The sequence below is a fragment of the Ischnura elegans genome, chromosome 11 (assembly GCF_921293095.1).
Source record: "Ischnura elegans chromosome 11, ioIscEleg1.1, whole genome shotgun sequence".
Classification (NCBI taxonomy): domain Eukaryota; kingdom Metazoa; phylum Arthropoda; class Insecta; order Odonata; family Coenagrionidae; genus Ischnura; species Ischnura elegans.
Window position 1 is genome coordinate 57,519,019 of NC_060256.1, and position 25,219 is coordinate 57,544,237.

At 33.3% G+C, this 25,219-nt stretch overlaps 1 long non-coding RNA gene across 2 annotated transcripts; it reads left to right on the forward strand.

Moving 5' to 3' along the window:
- The first annotated feature begins 10,701 nt into the window (after positions 1–10,701).
- On the forward strand, positions 10,702–14,513 carry LOC124168439. 2 transcript variants are annotated; one of them, XR_006866932.1, is made up of 3 exons: positions 10,702–10,790; positions 13,042–13,205; positions 14,421–14,513. It is a non-coding gene; the product is annotated as an uncharacterized LOC124168439 (long non-coding RNA). The 2 variants fall into 2 exon arrangements; XR_006866931.1 differs by lacking the exon at positions 10,702–10,790 and adding an exon at positions 12,753–12,971.
- The last annotated feature ends 10,706 nt before the right edge of the window (positions 14,514–25,219 follow it).

A 25,219-nucleotide genomic window follows, 5' to 3' on the forward strand; every position in this document is an offset into this window, starting at 1 on the left:
GAAATCATCGTCCCGGACATGTATTTGAATTAACCATAATGTGAAGACCATTTGTAACATATGCAACTCTAGTTGATGTCACTGTGAGCCGAAAATCCCTCCTTCAACATTCATGAGAAGTAAGCAAAAAGTATTCCAGTCTTCAATAAATGTAGTGTCCGCATGACCCCTGCACCTGCACCCATTTTAATATTATAAACCATCACAATAGCACTGTCTGAATTATAAAAATATCATTTTACAGGAACCGGGCAAAGACAATATTATCCTTATTTGATTTGGATAGTCTGTCTTCACGGTAAAAAATATTCATCCAGTTCATCATTCTTCCAGACACAACTAACTGAAAAGCCGTATTAAAAATGTAATTCCAGAAAAAAAGCAAACTAAAAAATCCACCCAAATTAAACATTTACCCTCAAACTCGGCATTTCAGTACTGTGAAAGCATATCGTCCACTCCCTCAACACTCAGATTCAAGTAAGTGGTATTTTTTCAACCTTTACAAAATAGTATAGTTAATTACTTTTCACAGGACAATACCATACTCGGACAATCATTAATTCATCTAGTTAAAAATGAGAACTCCGCAAACTCCTTCAAATAGGTAAGTTATTTTCATATTGCACATAAATTCAATACCTGCAAGATATTATCCATGTATTATACTTATTTAATTCTTTACGTGCCTCCAAATCTAGCATATTTTAAAGAAGTTTGTGTCACACTGCTCTTCACGAATTACAAGAACCTTTTAAAGAATTTATAAAAGCAATTTTACTAACCATTTTATCAAGAAAATAAACCAAAGAGAAATCCACTTGTCCTAACACTATCACCTAAAATCAAGTGAGTGACCATTAATTATTATCAATTAATAGAATAAGCTATTTTTCACAGGAGGAAAGTAAGAATCCAAAAATTGAGAAAGTATTTTACGAGTCCAAGAACGAATTTGAAGAAAATAATATGCAAGGTAAGATATACTCCTTGCGGCATTGAAATATCCCGTCTACATGTTGTGAACAATAAATACCTCTTTCCAGGACGAATACACATCGAAGGACAGAAGTGAAACACATTTTTTTAAGGAAATCATCGTTCCGGACATGTATTTGAATTAACCATAATGTGAAGACCATTTGTAACATATGCAACTCTACTTGATGTCACTGTGAGCCGAAAATCCCTCCTTCAACATTCATGAGAAGTAAGCAAAAAGTATTCCAGTCTCAAATAAATGAAGATCCGCATGACCCCTGCACCTGCACCCATTTTAATATTTTAAACCATCACAATAGCACTGTCTGAATTATAAAAATATTATTTTACAGGAACCGGGCAAAGACAATATTATCCTTATTTGATTTGGATAGTCTGTCTTCACGGTAAAATATATTCATCCAGTTCATCATTCTTCCAGACACAACTTACTGAAAAGCCGTATTAAAAATGTAACTCCAGAAAAAAAGCAAACTAAAAAATCCACCCAAATTAAACATTTACCCTCAAACTCGGCATTTCAGTACTGTGAAAGCATATCGTCCACTCCCTCAACACTCAGATTCAAGTAAGTGCTATTTTTTCAACCTTTACAAAATAGTATAGTTAATCACTTTTCACAGGAATATACCATACTCGGACAATCATTAATTCATCGAGTTAAAAATGAGAACTCCGCAAACTCCTTCAACTAGGTAAGTTATTTTCATATTGCACATAAATTCAATACCTGCAAGATATTATCCATTTATAATACTTATTTAATGCTTTACGTGCCTCCATATCTAGGGTATTTTAAAGAATTTTATGTCACACTGCTCTTCACAAATTTCAAGAACATTTCAAGAATTTATAAAAGCAATTTTACTACACCATTGAATCAAGAAAATAAACCAAAGAGCAAGCCACTTATCCTAACACTGTCACCTAAAATCAAGTGAGTAACCATTAATTATTCTCATATAATAGAATAAGCTATTTTTCACAGGAGGAAAGTAAGAATCCAAAAATTGAGAAAGTATTTTACGAGTCCAAGAACGAATTTGAAGAAAATCATATGCAAGGTAAGATATACTCCTTGCGGCATTGAAAAATCCCGTCTACATGTTGTGAACAATAAATACCTCTTTCCAGGACGAATACACTTTGAAGGAAATTAGTGAAACACATTTTTTTAAGGAAATCATCGTCCCGGACATGTATTTGAATTAACCATAATGTGAAGACCATTTGTAACATATGCAACTCTACTTGATGTCACTGTGAGCCGAAAATCCCTCCTTCAACATTCATGAGAATTAAGCAAAAAGTATTCCAGTCTTAAATAAATGTAGTGTCCGCATGACCCCTGCACCTGCACCCATTTTAATATTATAAACCATCACAATAGCACTGTCTGAATTATAAAAATATCATTTTACAGGAACCGGGCAAAGACAATATTATCCTTATTTGATTTGGATAGTCTGTCTTCACGGTAAAAAATATTCATCCAGTTCATCATTTTTCCAGACACAACTAACTGAAAAGCCGTATTAAAAATGTAATTCCAGAAAAAAAGCAAACTAAAAAATCCACCCAAATTAAACATTTACCCTCAAACTCGGCATTTCAGTACTGTGAAAGCATATCGTCCACTCCCTCAACACTCAGATTCAAGTAAGTGCTATTTTTTCAACCTTTACAAAATAGTATAGATAATCACTTTTCACAGGAATATACCATACTCGGACAATCATTAATTCATCGAGTTAAAAATGAGAACTCCGCAAACTCCTTCAACTAGGTAAGTTATTTTCATATTGCACATAAATTCAATACCTGCAAGATATTATCCATTTATAATACTTATTTAATGCTTTACGTGCCTCCATATCTAGGGTATTTTAAAGAATTTTATGTCACACTGCTCTTCACAAATTTCAAGAACATTTCAAGAATTTATAAAAGCAATTTTACTACACCATTGAATCAAGAAAATAAACCAAAGAGCAAGCCACTTATCCTAACACTGTCACCTAAAATCAAGTGAGTAACCATTAATTATTCTCATATAATAGAATAAGCTATTTTTCACAGGAGGAAAGTAAGAATCCAAAAATTGAGAAAGTATTTTACGAGTCCAAGAACCAATTTGAAGAAAATCATATGCAAGGTAAGATATACTCCTTGCGGCATTGAAAAATCCCGTCTACATGTTGTGAACAATAAATACCTCTTTCCAGGACGAATACACTTCGAAGGAAAGAAGTGAAACACATTTTTTTAAGGAAATCATCGTCCCGGACATGTATTTGAATTAACCATAATGTGAAGACCATTTGTAACATATGCAACTCTACTTGATGTCACTGTGAGCCGAAAATCCCTCCTTCAACATTCATGAGAAGTAAGCAAAAAGTATTCCAGTCTCAAATAAATGAAGATCCGCATGACCACTGCACCTGCACCCATTTTAATATTTTAAACCATCACAATAGCACTGTCTGAATTATAAAAATATCATTTTACAGGAACCGGGCAAAGACAATATTATCCTTATTTGATTTGGATAGTCTGTCTTCCCGGAAAAAAATATTCATCCAGTTCATCATTCTTCCAGACACAACTAACTGAAAAGCCGTATTAAAAATGTAATTCCAGAAAAAAAGCAAACTAAAAAATCCACCCAAATTATACATTTACCCTCAAACTCGGCATTTCAGTACTGTGAAAGCATATCGTCCACTCCCTCAACACTCAGATTCAAGTAAGTGCGATTTTTTCAACCTTTACAAAATAGTATAGTTAATCACTTTTCACAGGACAATACCATACTCGGACAATCATTAATTCATCTAGTTAAAAATGAGAACTCCGCAAACTCCTTCAACTAGGTAAGTTATTTTCATTTTGCACATAAATTCAATACCTGCAAGATATTATCCATGTATAATACTTATTTAATGCTTTACGTGCCTCCAAATCTAGGATATTTTAAAGAAGTTTATGTCACACTGCTCTTCACGAATTTCAAGAACATTTCAAGAATTTATAAAAGCAATTTTACTACACCATTGAATCAAGAAAATAAACCAAAGACCAATCCACATGTCCTCACACTATCACCTAAAATCAAGTGAGTGACCATTAATTATTATCAATTAATAGAATAAGCTATTTTTCACAGGAGGAAAGTAAGAATCCAAAAATTGAGAAAGTATTTTACGAGTCCAAGAACCAATTTGAAGAAAATCATATGCAAGGTAAGATATACTCCTTGCGGCATTGAAAAATCCCGTCTACATGTTGTGAACAATAAATACCTCTTTCCAGGACGAATACACTTCGAAGGAAAGAAGTGAAACACATTTTTTTAAGGAAATCATCGTCCCGGACATGTATTTGAATTAACCATAATGTGAAGACCATTTGTAACATATGCAACTCTACTTGATGTCACTGTGAGCCGAAAATCCCTCCTTCAACATTCATGAGAAGTAAGCAAAAAGTATTCCAGTCTCAAATAAATGAAGATCCGCATGACCCCTGCACCTGCACCCATTTTAATATTTTAAACCATCACAATAGCACTGTCTGAATTATAAAAATATCATTTTACAGGAACCGGGCAAAGACAATATTATCCTTATTTGATTTGGATAGTCTGTCTTCACGGTAAAAAATATTCATCCAGTTCATCATTCTTCCAGACACAACTAACTGAAAAGCCGTATTAAAAATGTAATTCCAGAAAAAAAGCAAACTAAAAAATCCACCCAAATTAAACATTTACCCTCAAACTCGGCATTTCAGTACTGTGAAAGCATATCGTCCACTCCCTCAACACTCAGATTCAAGTAAGTGCTATTTTTTCAACCTTTACAAAATAGTATAGTTAATCACTTTTCACAGGAATATACCATACTCGGACAATCATTAATTCATCTAGTTAAAAATGAGAACTCCGCAAACTCCTTCAACTAGGTAAGTTATTTTCATTTTGCACATAAATTCAATACCTGCAAGATATTATCCATGTACAATACTTATTTAATGCTTTACGTGCCTCCAAATCTAGGATATTTTAAAGAAGTTTATGTCACACTGCTCTTCACGAATTTCAAGAACATTTCAAGAATTTATAAAAGCAATTTTACTACACCATTGAATCAAGAAAATAAACCAAAGACCAATCCACATGTCCTCACACTATCACCTAAAATCAAGTGAGTGACCATTAATTATTATCAATTAATAGAATGAGCTATTTTTCACAGGAGGAAAGTAAGAATCCAAAAATTGAGAAAGTATTTTACGAGTCCAAGAACCAATTTGAAGAAAATCATATGCAAGGTAAGATATACTCCTTGCGGCATTGAAAAATCCCGTCTACATGTTGTGAAAAATAAATACCTCTTTCCAGGACGAATACACTTCGAAGGAAAGAAGTGAAACACATTTTTTTAAGGAAATCATCGTCCCGGACATGTATTTGAATTAACCATAATGTGAAGACCATTTGTAACATATGCAACTCTACTTGATGTCACTGTGAGCCGAAAATCCCTCCTTCAACATTCATGAGAAGTAAGCAAAAAGTATTCCAGTCTCAAATAAATGAAGATCCGCATGACCACTGCACCTGCACCCATTTTAATATTTTAAACCATCACAATAGCACTGTCTGAATTATAAAAATATCATTTTACAGGAACCGGGCAAAGACAATATTATCCTTATTTGATTTGGATAGTCTGTCTTCACGGTAAAAAATATTCATCCAGTTCATCATTCTTCCAGACACAACTAACTGAAAAGCCGTATTAAAAATGTAATCCAGAAAAAAAGCAAACTAAAAAATCCACCCAAATTAAACATTTACCCTCAAACTCGGCATTTCAGTACTGTGAAAGCATATCGTCCACTCCCTCAACACTCAGATTCAAGTAAGTGCTATTTTTTCAACCTTTACAAAATAGTATAGTTAATCACTTTTCACAGGAATATACCATACTCGGACAATCATTAATTCATCGAGTTAAAAATGAGAACTCCGCAAACTCCTTCAACTAGGTAAGTTATTTTCATATTGCACATAAATTCAATACCTGCAAGATATTATCCATTTATAATACTTATTTAATGCTTTACGTGCCTCCATATCTAGGGTATTTTAAAGAAGTTTATGTCACACTGCTCTTCACGAATTTCAAGAACATTTCAAGAATTTATAAAAGCAATTTTACTACACCATTGAATCAAGAAAATAAACCAAAGAGCAAGCCACTTATCCTAACACTGTCACCTAAAATCAAGTGAGTAACCATTAATTATTCTCATATAATAGAATAAGCTATTTTTCACAGGAGGAAAGTAAGAATCCAAAAATTGAGAAAGTATTTTACGAGTCCAAGAACGAATTTGAAGAAAATCATATGCAAGGTAAGATATACTCCTTGCGGCATTGAAAAATCCCGTCTACATGTTGTGAACAATAAATACCTCTTTCCAGGACGAATACACTTCGAAGGAAAGAAGTGAAACACATTTTTTTAAGGAAATCATCGTCCGGGACATGTATTTGAATTAACCATAATGTGAAGACCATTTGTAACATATGCAACTCTACTTGATGTCACTGTGAGCCGAAAATCCCTCCTTCAACATTCATGAGAATTAAGCAAAAAGTATTCCAGTCTTAAATAAATGTAGTGTCCGCATGACCCCGTCACCTGCACCCATTTTAATATTATAAACCATCACAATAGCACTGTCTGAATTATAAAAATATCATTTTACAGGAACCGGGCAAAGACAATATTATCCTTATTTGATTTGGATAGTCTGTCTTCACGGTAAAAAATATTCATCCAGTTCATCATTCTTCCAGACACAACTAACTGAAAAGCCGTATTAAAAATGTAATTCCAGAAAAAAAGCAAACTAAAAAATCCACCCAAATTAAACATTTACCCTCAAACTCGGCATTTCAGTACTGTGAAAGCATATCGTCCACTCCCTCAAAACTCAGATTCAAGTAAGTGCGATTTTTTCAACCTTTACAAAATAGTATAGTTAATCACTTTTCACAGGATAATACCATACTCGGACAATCATTAATTCATCTAGTTAAAAATGAGAACTCCGCAAACTCCTTCAAATAGGTAAGTTATTGTCATATTGCACATAAATTCAATACCTGCAAGATATTATCCATGCATAATACTTATTTAATTCTTTACGTGCCTCCAAATCTAGCATATATTAAAGAAGTTTGTGTCACACTGCTCTTCACGAATTACAAGAACCTTTTAAAGAATTTATAAAAGCAATTTTACTACACAATTGAATCAAGAAAATAAACCAAAGAGCAATCCACTTGTCCTAACACTATCACCTAAAATCAAGTGAGTGACCATTAATTATTATCAATTAATAGAATAAGCTATTTTTCACAGGAGGAAAGTAAGAATCCAAAAATTGAGAAAGTATTTTACGAGTCCAAGAACCAATTTGAAGAAAATCATATGCAAGGTAAGATATACTCCTTGCGGCATTGAAAAATCCCGTCTACATGTTGTGAACAATAACTACCTCTTTCCAGGACGAATAAACTTCGAAGGAAAGAAGTGAAACACATTTTTTTAAGGAAATCATCGTCCCGGACATGTATTTGAATTAACCATAATGTGAAGACCATTTGTAACATATGCAACTCTACTTGATGTCACTGTGAGCCGAAAATCCCTCCTTCAACATTCATGAGAAGTAAGCAAAAAGTATTCCAGTCTCAAATAAATGAAGATCCGCATGACCACTGCACCTGCACCCATTTTAATATTTTAAACCATCACAATAGCACTGTCTGAATTATAAAAATATCATTTTACAGGAACCGGGCAAAGACAATATTATCCTTATTTGATTTGGATAGTCTGTCTTCACGGTAAAAAATATTCATCCAGTTCATCATTCTTCCAGACACAACTAACTGAAAAGCCGTATTAAAAATGTAATTCCAGAAAAAAAGCAAACTAAAAAATCCACCCAAATTAAACATTTACCCTCAAACTCGGCATTTCAGTACTGTGAAAGCATATCGTCCACTCCCTCAACACTCAGATTCAAGTAAGTGCGATTTTTTCAACCTTTACAAAATAGTATAGTTACTCACTTTTCACAGGACAATACCATACTCGGACAATCATTAATTCATCTAGTTAAAAATGAGAACTCCGCAAACTCCTTCAACTAGGTAAGTTATTTTCATTTTGCACATAAATTCAATACCTGCAAGATATTATCCATGTATAATACTTATTTAATGCTTTACGTGCCTCCAAATCTAGGATATTTTAAAGAAGTTTATGTCACACTGCTCTTCACGAATTTCAAGAACATTTCAAGAATTTATAAAAGCAATTTTACTACACCATTGAATCAAGAAAATAAACCAAAGAGCAATCCACTTGTCCTAACACTATCACCTAAAATCAAGTGAGTGACCATTAATTATTATCAATTAATAGAAGAAGCTATTTTTCACAGGAGGAAAGTAAGAATCCAAAAATTGAGAAAGTATTTTACGAGTCCAAGAACGAATTTGAAGAAAATCATATGCAAGGTAAGATATACTCCTTGCGGCATTGAAAAACCCGTCTACATGTTGTGAACAATAAATACCGCTTTCCAGGACGAATACACTTCGAAGGAAAGAAGTGAAACACATTTTTTTAAGGAAATCATCGTCCCGGACATGTATTTGAATTAACCATAATGTGAAGACCATTTGTAACATATGCAACTCTACTTGATATCACTGTGAGCCGAAAATCCCTCCTTCAACATTCATGAGAAGTAAGCAAAAAGTATTCCAGTCTCAAATAAATGTAGTGTCCGCATGACCCCTGCACCTGCACCCATTTTAATATTTTAAACCATCACAATAGCACTGTCTGAATCATAAAAATATCATTTTACAGGAACAGGGCAAAGACAATATTATCCTTATTTGATTTGGATAGTCTGTCTTCACGGTAAAAAATATTCATCCAGTTCATCATTCTTCCAGACACAACTTACTGAAAAGCCGTATTAAAAATGTAACTCCAGAAAAAAAGCAAACTAAAAAATCCACCCAAATTAAACATTTACCCTCAAACTCGGCATTTCAGTACTGTGAAAGCATATCGTCCACTCCCTCAACACTCAGATTCAAGTAAGTGCTATTTTTTCAACCTTTACAAAATAGTATAGTCAATCACTTTTCACAGGACAATACCATACTCGGACAATCATTAATTCATCTAGTTAAAAATGAGAACTCCGCAAACTCCTTCAACTAGGTAAGTTATTTTCATTTTGCACATAAATTCAATACCTGCAAGATATTATCCATGTATAATACTTATTTAATGCTTTACGTGCCTCTAAATCTAGGATATTTTAAAGAAGTTTATGTCACACTGCTCTTCACGAATTTCAAGAAAATTTCAAGAATTTATAAAAGCAATTTTACTACACCATTGAATCAAGAAAATAAACCAAAGAGCAAGCCACTTATCCTAACACTGTCACCTAAAATCAAGTGAGTAACCATTAATTATTCTCATATAATAGAATAAGCTATTTTTCACAGGAGGAAAGTAAGAATCCAAAAATTGAGAAAGTATTTTACGAGTCCAAGAACGAATTTGAAGAAAATCATATGCAAGGTAAGATATACTCCTTGCGGCATTGAAAAATCCCGTCTACATGTTGTGAACAATAAATACCTCTTTCCAGGACGAATACACATCGAAGGAAAGAAGTGAAACACATTTTTTTAAGGAAATCATCGTCCCGGACATGTATTTGAATTAACCATAATGTGAAGACCGTTTGTAAGATATGCAACTCTACTTGATGTCACTGTGAGCCGAAAATCCCTCCTTCAACATTCATGAGAATTAAGCAAAAAGTATTCCAGTCTTAAATAAATGTAGTGTCCGCATGACCCCTGCACCTGCACCCATTTTAATATTATAAACCAACACACTGGCACTGCCTGAATTATAAAAATATCATTTTACAGGAACCGGGCAAAGACAATATTATCCTTATTTGATTTGGATAGTCTGTCTTCACGGTAAAAAATATTCATCCAGTTCATCATTCTTCCAGACACAACTAACTGAAAAGCCGTATTAAAAATGTAATTCCAGAAAAGAAGCAAACTAAAAAATCCACCCAAATTAAACATTTACCCTCAAACTCGGCATTTCAGTACTGTGAAAGCCTATCGTCCACTACCTCAACACTCAGATTCAAGTAAGTGGTATTTTTTCAACCTTTACAAAATAGTATAGTTAATCACTTTTCACAGGACAATACCATACTCGGACAATCATTAATTCATCTAGTTAAAAATGAGAACTCCGCAAACTCCTTCAAATAGGTAAGTTATTTTCATATTGCACATAAATTCAATACCTGCAAGATATTATCCATGCATAATACTTATTTAATTCTTTACGTGCCTCCAAATCTAGCATATATTAAAGAAGTTTGTGTCACACTGCTCTTCACGAATTACAAGAACCTTTTAAAGAATTTATAAAAGCAATTTTACTACACCATTCAATCAAGAAAATAAACCAAAGAGCAATCCACATGTCCTAACACTATCACCTAAAATCAAGTGAGTGACCATTAATTATTATCAATTAATAGAATAAGCTATTTTTCACAGGAGGAAAGTAAGAATCCAAAAATTGAGAAAGTATTTTACGAGTCCAAGAACGAATTTGAAGAAAATCATATGCAAGGTAAGATATACTCCTTGCGGCATTGAAAAATCCCGTCTACATGTTGTGAACAATAAATACCTCTTTCCAGGACGAATACACATCGAAGGAAAGAAGTGAAACACATTTTTTTAAGGAAATCATCGTCCCGGAAATGTATTTGAATTAACCATAATGTGAAGACCATTTGTAACATATGCAACTCTACTTGATGTCACTGTGAGCCGAAAATCCCTCCTTCAACATTCATGAGAAGTAAGCAAAAAGTATTCCAGTCTCAAATAAATGAAGATCCGCATGACCACTGCACCTGCACCCATTTTAATATTTTAAACCATCACAATAGCACTGTCTGAATTATAAAAATATCATTTTACAGGAACCGGGCAAAGACAATATTATCCTTATTTGATTTGGATAGTCTGTCTTCACGGTAAAAAATATTCATCCAGTTCATCATTCTTCCAGACACAACTAACTGAAAAGCCGTATTAAAAATGTAATTCCAGAAAAAAAACCAAACTAAAAAATCCACCCAAATTAAACATTTACCCTCAAACTCGGCATTTCAGTACTGTGAAAGCCTATCGTCCACTACCTCAACACTCAGATTCAAGTAAGTGGTATTTTTTCAACCTTTACAAAATAGTATAGTTAATCACTTTTCACAGGACAATACCATACTCGGACAATCATTAATTCATCTAGTTAAAAATGAGAACTCCGCAAACTCCTTCAAATAGGTAAGTTATTTTCATATTGCACATAAATTCAATACCTGCAAGATATTATCCATGCATAATACTTATTTAATTCTTTACGTACCTCCAAATATAGCATATATTAAAGAAGTTTGTGTCACACTGCTCTTCACGAATTACAAGAACCTTTTAAAGAATTTATAAAAGCAATTTTACTACACCATTGAATCAAGAAAATAAACCAAAGAGCAATCCACTTGTCCTAACACTATCACCTAAAATCAAGTGAGTGACCATTAATTATTATCAATTAATAGAATAAGCTATTTTTCACAGGAGGAAAGTAAGAATCCAAAAATTGAGAAAGTATTTTACGAGTCCAAGAACGAATTTGAAGAAAATCATATGCAAGGTAAGATATACTCCTTGCGGCATTGAAAAATCCCGTCTACATGTTGTGAACAATAACTACCTCTTTCCAGGACGAATACACTTCGAAGGAAAGAAGTGAAACACATTTTTTTAAGGAAATCATCGTCCCGGACATGTATTTGAATTAACCATAATGTGAAGACCATTTGTAACATATGCAACTCTACTTGATGTCACTGTGAGCCGAAAATCCCTCCTTCAACATTCATGAGAAGTAAGCAAAAAGTATTCCAGTCTCAAATAAATGAAGATCCGCATGACCACTGCACCTGCACCCAATTTAATATTTTAAACCATCACAATAGCACTGTCTGAATTATAAAAATATCATTTTACAGGAACCGGGCAAAGACAATATTATCCTTATTTGATTTGGATAGTCTGTCTTCACGGTAAAAAATATTCATCCAGTTCATCATTCTTCCAGACACAACTTACTGAAAAGCCGTATTAAAAATGTAACTCCAGAAAAAAAGCAAACTAAAAAATCCACCCAAATTAAACATTTACCCTCAAACTCGGCATTTCAGTACTGTGAAAGCATATCGTCCACTCCCTCAACACTCAGATTCAAGTAAGTGCTATTTTTTCAACCTTTACAAAATAGTATAGTTAATCACTTTTCACAGGACAATACCATACTCGGACAATCATTAATTCATCTAGTTAAAAATGAGAACTCCGCAAACTCCTTCAACTGGTAAGTTATTTTCATATTGCACATAAATTCAATACCTGCAAGATATTATCCATGTATAATACTTATTTAATGCTTTACGTGCCTCTAAATTTAGGATATTTTAAAGAAGTTTATGTCACACTGCTCTTCACGAATTTCAAGAAAATTTCAAGAATTTATAAAAGCAATTTTACTACACCATTGAATCAAGAAAATAAACCAAAGAGCAAGCCACTTATCCTAACACTGTCACCTAAAATCAAGTGAGTAACCATTAATTATTCTCATATAATAGAATAAGCTATTTTTCACAGGAGGAAAGTAAGAATCCAAAAATTGAGAAAGTATTTTACGAGTCCAAGAACGAATTTGAAGAAAATCATATGCAAGGTAAGATATACTCCTTGCGGCATTGAAAAATCCCGTCTACATGTTGTGAACAATAAATACCTCTTTCCAGGACGAATACACATCGAAGGAAAGAAGTGAAACACATTTTTTTAAGGAAATCATCGTCCCGGACATGTATTTGAATTAACCATAATGTGAAGACCGTTTGTAAGATATGCAACTCTACTTGATGTCACTGTGAGCCGAAAATCCCTCGTTCAACATTCATGAGAAGTAAGCAAAAAGTATTCCAGTCTCAAATAAATGTAGTGTCCGCATGACCCCTGCACCTGCACCCATTTTAATATTTTAAACCATCACAATAGCACTGTCTGAATCATAAAAATATCATTTTACAGGAACAGGGCAAAGACAATATTATCCTTATTTGATTTGGATAGTCTGTCTTCACGGTAAAAAATATTCATCCAGTTCATCATTCTTCCAGACACAACTAACTGAAAAGCCGTATTAAAAATGTAATCCAGAAAAAAACCAAACTAAAAAATCCACCCAAATTAAAAATTTACCCTCAAACTCGGCATTTCAGTACTGTGAAAGCATATCGTCCACTCCCTCAACACTCAGATTCAAGTAAGAGGTATTTTTTATACCTTTACAAAATAGTATAGTTAATCACTTTTCACAGGACAATACCATATTCGGACAATCATTAATTCATCTAGTTAAAAATGAGAACTCCGCAAACTCCTTTAACTAGGTAAGTTATTTTCATATTGCACATAAATTCAATACCTGCAAGATATTATCCATATATAATACTTATTTAATTCTTTACGTGCCTCCAAATCTAGCATATTTTAAAGAAGTTTATGTCACACTGCTCTTCACGAATTTCAAGAACATTTCAAGAATTTATAAAACCAATTTTACTACACCATTGAATCAAGAAAATAAACCAAAGAGCAATCTACTTGTCCTAACACTATCACCTAAAATCAAGTGAGTGACCATTAATTATTATCAATTAATAGAATAAGCTATTTTTCACAGGAGGAAAGTAAGAATCCAAAAATTGAGAAAGTATTTTACGAGTCCAAGAACGAATTTGAAGAAAATCATATGCAAGGTAAGATATACTCCTTGCGGCATTGAAAAATCCCGTCTACATGTTGTGAACAATAAATACCTCTTTCCAGGACGAATACACTTCAAAGGAAAGAAGTGAAACACATTTTTTTAAGGAAATCATCGTCCCGGACATGTATTTGAATTAACCATAATGTGAAGACCATTTGTAACATATGCAAATCTACTTGATGTCACTGTGAGCCGAAAATCCCTCCTTCAACATTCATGAGAATTAAGCAAAAAGTATTCCAGTCTTAAATAAATGTAGTGTCCGCATGACCCCTGCACCTGCACCCATTTTAATATTATAAACCAACACACTGGCACTGCCTGAATTATAAAAATATCATTTTACAGGAACCGGGCAAAGACAATATTATCCTTATTTGATTTGGATAGTCTGTCTTCACGGTAAAAAATATTCATCCAGTTCATCATTCTTCCAGACACAACTAACTGAAAAGCCGTATTAAAAATGTAATTCCAGAAAAAAAACCAAACTAAAAAATCCACCCAAATTAAACATTTACCCTTAAACTCGGCATTTCAGTACTGTGAAAGCATATCGTCCACTACCTCAACACTCAGATTCAAGTAAGTGGTATTTTTTCAACCTTTACAAAATAGTATAGTTAATCACTTTTCACAGGACAATACCATACTCGGACAATCATTAATTCATCTAGTTAAAAATGAGAACTCCGCAAACTCCTTCAAATAGGTAAGTTATTTTCATATTGCACATAAATTCAATACCTGCAAGATATTATCCATGTATAATACTTATTTAATTCTTTACGTGCCTCCAAATCTAGCATATATTAAAGAAGTTTGTGTCACACTGCTCTTCACGAATTACAAGAACCTTTTAAAGAATTTATAAAAGCAATTTTACTACACCATTGAATCAAGAAAATAAACCATAGAGCAATCCACTTGTCCTAACACTATCACCTAAAATCAAGTGAGTGACCATTAATTATTATCAATTAATAGAATAAGCTATTTTTCACAGGAGGAAAGTAAGAATCCAAAAATTGAGAAAGTATTTTACGAGTTCAAGAACCAATTTGAAGAAAATCATATGCAAGGTAAGATATACTCCTTGCGGCATTGAAAAATCCCGTCTACATGTTGTGAACAATAACTACCTCTTTCCAGGACGAATACACTTCGAAGGAAAGAAGTGAAACACATTTTTTTAAGGAAATCATCGTCCCGGACATGTATTTGAATTAACCATAATGTGAAGACCATTTGTAACATATGCAACTCTACTTGATGTCACTGTGAGCCGAAAATCCCTCCTTCAACATTCATGAGAAGTAAGCAAAAAGTATTCCAGTCTCAAATAAATGAAGATCCGCATGACCACTGCACCTGCACCCATTTTAATATTTTAAACCATCACAATAGCACTGTCTGAATTATAAAAATATCATTTTACAGGAACCGGGCAAAGACAATATTATCCTTATTTGATTTGGATAGTCTGTCTTCACGGTAAAAAATATTCATCCAGTTCATCATTCTTCCAGACACAACTAACTGAAAAGCCGTATTAAAAATGTAATTCCAGAAAAAAAGCAAACTAAAAAATCCACCCAAATTAAACATTTACCCTCAAACTCGGCATTTCAGTACTGTGAAAGCATATCGTCCACTCCCTCAACACTCAGATTCAAGTAAGTGCGATTTTTTCAACCTTTACAAAATAGTATAGTTAATCACTTTTCACAGGACAATACCATACTCGGACAATCATTAATTCATCTAGTTATAAATGAGAACTCCGCAAACTCCTTCAACTAGGTAAGTTATTTTCATTTTGCACATAAATTCAATACCTGCAAGATATTATCCATGTATAATACTTATTTAATGCTTTACGTGCCTCCAAATCTAGGATATTTTAAAGAAGTTTATGTCACACTGCTCTTCACGAATTTCAAGAACATTTCAAGAATTTATAAAAGCAATTTTACTACACCATTGAATCAAGAAAATAAACCAAAGAGCAATCCACATGTCCTAACACTATCACCTAAAATCAAGTGAGTGACCATTAATTATTATCAATTAATAGAATAAGCTATTTTTCACAGGAGGAAAGTAAGAATCCAAAAATTGAGAAAGTATTTTACGAGTCCAAGAACCAATTTGAAGAAAATCATATGCAAGGTAAGATATACTCCTTGCGGCATTGAAAAATCCCGTCTACATGTTGTGAACAATAAATACCTCTTTCCAGGACGAATACACTTCGAAGGAAAGAAGTGAAACACATTTTTTTAAGGAAATCATCGTCCCGGACATGTATTTGAATTAACCATAATGTGAAGACCATTTGTAACATATGCAACTCTACTTGATGTCACTGTGAGCCGAAAATCCCTCCTTCAACATTCATGAGAATGAAGCAAAAAGTATTCCAGTCTTAAATAAATGTAGTGTCCGCATGACCCCTGCACCTGCACCCATTTTAATATTATAAACCAACACACTGGCACTGCCTGAATTATAAAAATATCATTTTACAGGAACCGGGCAAAGACAATATTATCCTTATTTGATTTGGATAGTCTGTCTTCACGGTAAAAAATATTCATCCAGTTCATCATTCTTCCAGACACAACTAACTGAAAAGCCGTATTAAAAATGTAATTCCAGAAAAGAAGCAAACTAAAAAATCCACCCAAATTAAACATTTACCCTCAAACTCGGCATTTCAGTACTGTGAAAGCATATCGTCCACTCCCTCAACACTCAGATTCAAGTAAGTGCGATTTTTTCAACCTTTACAAAATAGTATAGTTAATCACTTTTCACAGGACAATACCATACTCGGACAATCATTAATTCATCTAGTTAAAAATGAGAACTCCGCAAACTCCTTCAACTAGGTAAGTTATTTTCATTTTGCACATAAATTCAATACCTGCAAGATATTATCCATGTATAATACTTATTTAATGCTTTACGTGCCTCCAAATCTAGGATATTTTAAAGAAGTTTATGTCACACTGCTCTTCACGAATTTCAAGAACATTTCAAGAATTTATAAAAGCAATTTTACTACACCATTGAATCAAGAAAATAAACCAAAGAGCAATCCACTTGTCCTAACACTATCACTTAAAATCAAGTGAGTGACCATTAATTATTATCAATTAATAGAATAAGCTATTTTTCACAGGAGGAAAGTAAGAATCCAAAAATTGAGAAAGTATTTTACGAGTCCAAGAACGAATTTGAAGAAAATCATATGCAAGGTAAGATATACTCCTTGCGGCATTGAAAAACCCGTCTACATGTTGTGAACAATAAATACCGCTTTCCAGGACGAATACACTTCGAAGGAAAGAAGTGAAACACATTTTTTTAAGGAAATCATCGTCCCGGACATGTATTTGAATTAACCATAATGTGAAGACCATTTGTAACATATGCAACTCTACTTGATGTCACTGTGAGCCGAAAATCCCTCCTTCAACATTCATGAGAAGTAAGCAAAAAGTATTCCAGTCTCAAATAAATGAAGATCCGCATGACCACTGCACCTGCACCCATTTTAATATTTTAAACCATCACAATAGCACTGTCTGAATCATAAAAATATCATTTTACAGGAACCGGGCAAAGACAATATTATCCTTATTTGATTTGGATAGTCTGTCTTCACGGTAAAAAATATTCATCCAGTTCATCATTCTTCCAGACACAACTAACTGAAAAGCCGTATTAAAAATGTAATCCAGAAAAAAACCAAACTAAAAAATCCACCCAAATTAAACATTTACCCTCAAACTCGGCATTTCAGTACTGTGAAAGCATATCGTCCACTCCCTCAACACTCAGATTCAAGTAAGAGGTATTTTTTATACCTTTACAAAATAGTATAGTTAATCACTTTTCACAGGACAATACCATATTCGGACAATCATTAATTCATCTAGTTAAAAATGAGAACTCCGCAAACTCCTTTATCTAGGTAAGTTATTTTCATATTGCACATAAATTCAATACCTGCAAGATATTATCCATATATAATACTTATTTAATTCTTTACGTGCCTCCAAATCTAGCTTATTTTAAAGAAGTTTATGTCACACTGCTCTTCACGAATTTCAAGAACATTTCAAGAATTTATAAAACCAATTTTACTACACCATTGAATCAAGAAAATAAACCAAAGAGCAATCCACTTGTCCTAACACTATCACCTAAAATCAAGTGAGTGACCATTAATTATTATCAATTAATAGAATAAGCTATTTTTCACAGGAGGAAAGTAAGAATCCAAAAATTGAGAAAGTATTTTACGAGTCCAAGAACGAATTTGAAGAAAATCATATGCAAGGTAAGATATACTCCTTGCGGCATTGAAAAATCCCGTCTACATGTTGTGAACAATAAATACCTCTTTCCAGGACGAATACACTTCCAAGGAAAGAAGTGAAACACATTTTTTTAAGGAAATCATCGTCCCGGACATGTATTTGAATTAACCATAATGTGAAGACCATTTGTAACATATGCAACTCTACTTGATGTCACTGTGAGCCGAAAATCCCTCCTTCAACATTCATGAGAATTAAGCAAAAAGTATTCCAGTCTTAAATAAATGTAGTGTCCGCATGACCCCTGCACCTGCACCCATTTTAATATTATAAACCAACACACTGGCACTGCCTGAATTATAAAAATATCATTTTACAGGAACCGGGCAAAGACAATATTATCCTTATTTGATTTGGATAGTCTGTCTTCACGGTAAAAAATATTCATCCAGTTCATCATTCTTCCAGACACAACTAACTGAAAAGCCGTATTAAAAATGTAATTCCAGAAAAAAAACCAAACTAAAAAATCCACCCAAATTAAACATTTACCCTTAAACTCGGCATTTCAGTACTGTGAAAGCATATCGTCCACTACCTCAACACTCAGATTCAAGTAAGTGGTATTTTTTCAACCTTTACAAAATAGTATAGTTAATCACTTTTCACAGGACAATACCATACTCGGACAATCATTAATTCATCTAGTTAAAAATGAGAACTCCGCAAACTCCTTCAAATAGGTAAGTTATTTTCATATTGCACATAAATTCAATACCTGCAAGATATTATCCATGTATAATACTTATTTAATTCTTTACGTGCCTCCAAATCTAGCATATATTAAAGAAGTTTGTGTCACACTGCTCTTCACGAATTACAAGAACCTTTTAAAGAATTTATAAAAGCAATTTTACTACACCATTGAATCAAGAAAATAAACCAAAGAGCAATCCACTTGTCCTAACACTATCACCTAAAATCAAGTGAGTGACCATTAATTATTATCAATTAATAGAATAAGCTATTTTTCACAGGAGGAAAGTAAGAATCCAAAAATTGAGAAAGTATTTTACGAGTCCAAGAACCAATTTGAAGAAAATCATATGCAAGGTAAGATATACTCCTTGCGGCATTGAAAAATCCCGTCTACATGTTGTGAACAATAACTACCTCTTTCCAGGACGAATACACTTCGAAGGAAAGAAGTGAAACACATTTTTTTAAGGAAATCATCGTCCCGGACATGTATTTGAATTAACCATAATGTGAAGACCATTTGTAACATATGCAACTCTACTTGATGTCACTGTGAGCCGAAAATCCCTCCTTCAACATTCATGAGAAGTAAGCAAAAAGTATTCCAGTCTCAAATAAATGAAGATCCGCATGACCACTGCACCTGCACCCATTTTAATATTTTAAACCATCACAATAGCACTGTCTGAATTATAAAAATATCATTTTACAGGAACCGGGCAAAGACAATATTATCCTTATTTGATTTGGATAGTCTGTCTTCACGGTAAAAAATATTCATCCAGTTCATCATTCTTCCAGACACAACTAACTGAAAAGCCGTATTAAAAATGTAATTCCAGAAAAAAAGCAAACTAAAAAATCCACCCAAATTAAACATTTACCCTCAAACTCGGCATTTCAGTACTGTGAAAGCATATCGTCCACTCCCTCAACACTCAGATTCAAGTAAGTGCGATTTTTTCAACCTTTACAAAATAGTATAGTTAATCACTTTTCACAGGACAATACCATACTCGGACAATCATTAATTCATCTAGTTAAAAATGAGAACTCCGCAAACTCCTTCAACTAGGTAAGTTATTTTCATTTTGCACATAAATTCAATACCTGCAAGATATTATCCATGTATAATACTTATTTAATGCTTTACGTGCCTCCAAATCTAGGATATTTTAAAGAAGTTTATGTCACACTGCTCTTCACGAATTTCAAGAACATTTCAAGAATTTATAAAAGCAATTTTACTACACCATTGAATCAAGAAAATAAACCAAAGAGCAATCCACATGTCCTAACACTATCACCTAAAATCAAGTGAGTGACCATTAATTATTATCAATTAATAGAATAAGCTATTTTTCACAGGAGGAAAGTAAGAATCCAAAAATTGAGAAAGTATTTTACGAGTCCAAGAACCAATTTGAAGAAAATCATATGCAAGGTAAGATATACTCCTTGCGGCATTGAAAAATCCCGTCTACATGTTGTGAACAATAAATACCTCTTTCCAGGACGAATACACTTCGAAGGAAAGAAGTGAAACACATTTTTTTAAGGAAATCATCGTCCCGGACATGTATTTGAATTAACCATAATGTGAAGACCATTTGTAACATATGCAACTCTACTTGATGTCACTGTGAGCCGAAAATCCCTCCTTCAACATTCATGAGAAGTAAGCAAAAAGTATTCCAGTCTCAAATAAATGAAGATCCGCATGACCACTGCACCTGCACCCATTTTAATATTTTAAACCATCACAATAGCACTGTATGAATTATAAAAATATCATTTTACAGGAACCGGGCAAAGACAATATTATCCTTATTTGATTTGGATAGTCTGTCTTCACGGTAAAAAATATTCATCCAGTTCATCATTCTTCCAGACACAACTAACTGAAAAGCCGTATTAAAAATGTAATTCCAGAAAAGAAGCAAACTAAAAAATCCACCCAAATTAAACATTTACCCTCAAACTCGGCATTTCAGTACTGTGAAAGCATATCGTCCACTCCCTCAACACTCAGATTCAAGTAAGTGCGATTTTTTCAACCTTTACAAAATAGTATAGTTAATCACTTTTCACAGGACAATACCATACTCGGACAATCATTAATTCATCTAGTTAAAAATGAGAACTCCGCAAACTCCTTCAACTAGGTAAGTTATTTTCATTTTGCACATAAATTCAATACCTGCAAGATATTATCCATGTATAATACTTATTTAATGCTTTACGTGCCTCCAAATCTAGGATATTTTAAAGAAGTTTATGTCACACTGCTCTTCACGAATTTCAAGAACATTTCAAGAATTTATAAAAGCAATTTTACTACACCATTGAATCAAGATAATAAACCAAAGAGCAATCCACTTGTCCTAACACTATCACCTAAAATCAAGTGAGTGACCATTAATTATTATCAATTAATAGAATAAGCTATTTTTCACAGGAGGAAAGTAAGAATCCAAAAATTGAGAAAGTATTTTACGAGTCCAAGAACGAATTTGAAGAAAATCATATGCAAGGTAAGATATACTCCTTGCGGCATTGAAAAACCCGTCTACATGTTGTGAACAATAAATACCTCTTTCCAGGACGAATACACTTCGAAGGAAAGAAGTGAAACACATTTTTTTAAGGAAATCATCGTCCCGGACATGTATTTGAATTAACCATAATGTGAAGACCATTTGTAACATATGCAACTCTACTTGATGTCACTGTGAGCCGAAAATCCCTCCTTCAACATTCATGAGAAGTAAGCAAAAAGTATTCCAGTCTCAAATAAATGAAGATCCGCATGACCACTGCACCTGCACCCATTTTAATATTTTAAACCATCACAATAGCACTGTCTGAATTATAAAAATATCATTTTACAGGAACCGGGCAAAGACAATATTATCCTTATTTGATTTGGATAGTCTGTCTTCACGGTAAAAAATATTCATCCAGTTCATCATTCTTCCAGACACAACTAACTGAAAAGCCGTATTAAAAATGTAATTCCAGAAAAGAAGCAAACTAAAAAATCCACCCAAATTAAACATTTACCCTCAAACTCGGCATTTCAGTACTGTGAAAGCATATCGTCCACTCCCTCAACACTCAGATTCAAGTAAGTGCGATTTTTTCAACCTTTACAAAATAGTATAGTTAATCACTTTTCACAGGACAATACCATACTCGGACAATCATTAATTCATCTAGTTAAAAATGAGAACACCGCAAACTCCTTCAACTAGGTAAGTTATTTTCATTTTGCACATAAATTCAATACCTGCAAGATATTATCCATGTATAATACTTATTTAATGCTTTACGTGCCTCCAAATCTAGGATATTTTAAAGAAGTTTATGTCACACTGCTCTTCACGAATTTCAAGAACATTTCAAGAATTTATAAAAGCAATTTTACTACACCATTGAATCAAGAAAATAAACCAAAGAGCAATCCACTTGTCCTAACACTATCACCTAAAATCAAGTGAGTGACCATTAATTATTATCAATTAATAGAATAAGCTATTTTTCACAGGAGGAAAGTAAGAATCCAAAAATTGAGAAAGTATTTTACGAGTCCAAGAACGAATTTGAAGAAAATCATATGCAAGGTAAGATATACTCCTTGCGGCATTGAAAAACCCGTCTACATGTTGTGAACAATAAATACCGCTTTCCAGGACGAATACACTTCGAAGGAAAGAAGTGAAACACATTTTTTTAAGGAAATCATCGTCCCGGACATGTATTTGAATTAACCATAATGTGAAGACCATTTGTAACATATGCAACTCTACTTGATATCACTGTGAGCCGAAAATTCCTCTTTCAACATTCATGAGAAGTAAGCAAAAAGTATTCCAGTCTCAAATAAATGTAGTGTCCGCATGACCCCTGCACCTGCACCCATTTTAATATTTTAAACCATCACAATAGCAGTGTCTGAATTATAAAAATATCATTTTACAGGAACTGGGCAAAGACAATATTATCCTTATTTGATTTGGATAGTCTGTCTTCACGGTAAAAAATATTCATCCAGTTCACCATTCTTCCAGACACAACTTACTGAAAAGCCGTATTAAAAATGTAACTCCAGAAAAAAAGCAAACTAAAAAATCCACCCAAATTAAACATTTACCCTCAAACTCGGCATTTCAGTACTGTGAAAGCATATCGTCCACTCCCTCAACACTCAGATTCAAGTAATTCTATTTTTTCAACCTTTACAAAATAGTATAGTTAATCACTTTTCACAGGGCAATACCATACTCGGACAATCATTAATTCATCTAGTTAAAAATGAGAACTCCGCAAACTCCTTCAACTAGGTAAGTTATTTTCATATTGCACATAAATTCAATACCTGCAAGATATTATCCATGTATAATACTTATTTAATGCTTTACGTGCCTCTAAATCTAGAATATTTTAAAGAAGTTTATGTCACACTGCTCTTCACGAATTTCAAGAAAATTTCAAGAATTTATAAAAGCAATTTTACTACACCATTGAATCAAGAAAATAAACCAAAGAGCAAGCCACTTATCCTAACACTGTCACCTAAAATCAAGTGAGTAACCATTAATTATTCTCATATAATAGAATAAGCTATTTTTCACAGGAGGAAAGTAAGAATCCAAAAATTGAGAAAGTATTTTACGAGTCCAAGAACGAATTTGAAGAAAATCATATGCAAGGTAAGATATACTCCTTGCGGCATTGAAAAATCCCGTCTACATGTTGTGAACAATAAATACCTCTTTCCAGGACGAATACACATCGAAGGAAAGAAGTGAAAAACATTTTTTTAAGGAAATCATCGTCCCGGACATGTATTTGAATTAACCATAATGTGAAGACCGTTTGTAACATATGCAACTCTACTTGATGTCACTGTGAGCCGAAAATCCCTCGTTCAACATTCATGAGAAGTTAGCAAAAAGTATTCCAGTCTCAAATAAATGTAGTGTCCGCATGACCCCTGCACCTGCACCCATTTTAATATTTTAAACCATCACAATAGCAGTGTCTGAATTATAAAAATATCATTTTACAGGAACCGGGCAAAGACAATATTATCCTTATTTGATTTGGATAGTCTGTCTTCACGGTAAAAAATATTCATCCAGTTCATCATTCTTCCAGACACAACTAACTGAAAAGCCGTATTAAAAATGTAATCCAGAAAAAAAGCAAACTAAAAAATCCACCCAAATTAAACATTTACCCTCAAACTCGGCATTTCAGTACTGTGAAAGCATATCGTCCACTCCCTCAACACTCAGATTCAAGTAAGAGGTATTTTTTATACCTTTACAAAATAGTATAGTTAATCACTTTTCACAGGACAATACCATACTCGGACAATCATTAATTCATCTAGTTAAAAATGAGAACTCCGCAAACTCCTTCAACTAGGTAAGTTATTTTCATATTGCACATAAATTCAATACCTGCAAGATATTATCCATGTATAATACTTATTTAATGCTTTACGTGCCTCCAAATCTAGGATATTTTAAAGAAATTTATGTCACACTGCTCTTCACGAATTTCAAGAACATTTCAAGGATCTATAAAAGCAATTTTACTACACCATTGAATCAAGAAAATAAACCAAAGAGCAAGCCACTTATCCTAACACTGTCACCTAAAATCAAGTGAGTAACCATTAATTATTCTCATATAATAGAATAAGCTATTTTTCACAGGAGGAAAGTAAGAATCCAAAAATTGAGAAAGTATTTTACGAGTCCAAGAACGAATTTGAAGAAAATCATATGCAAGGTAAGATATACTCCTTGCGGCATTGAAAAATCCCGTCTACATGTTGTGAACAATAAATACCTCTTTCCAGGACGAATACACATCGAAGGAAAGAAGTGAAACACATTTTTTTAAGGAAATCATCGTCCCGGACATGTATTTGAATAAACCATAATGTGAAGACCGTTTGTAAGATATGCAACTCTACTTGATGTCACTGTGAGCCGAAAATCCCTCGTTCAACATTCATGAGAAGTAAGCAAAAAGTATTCCAGT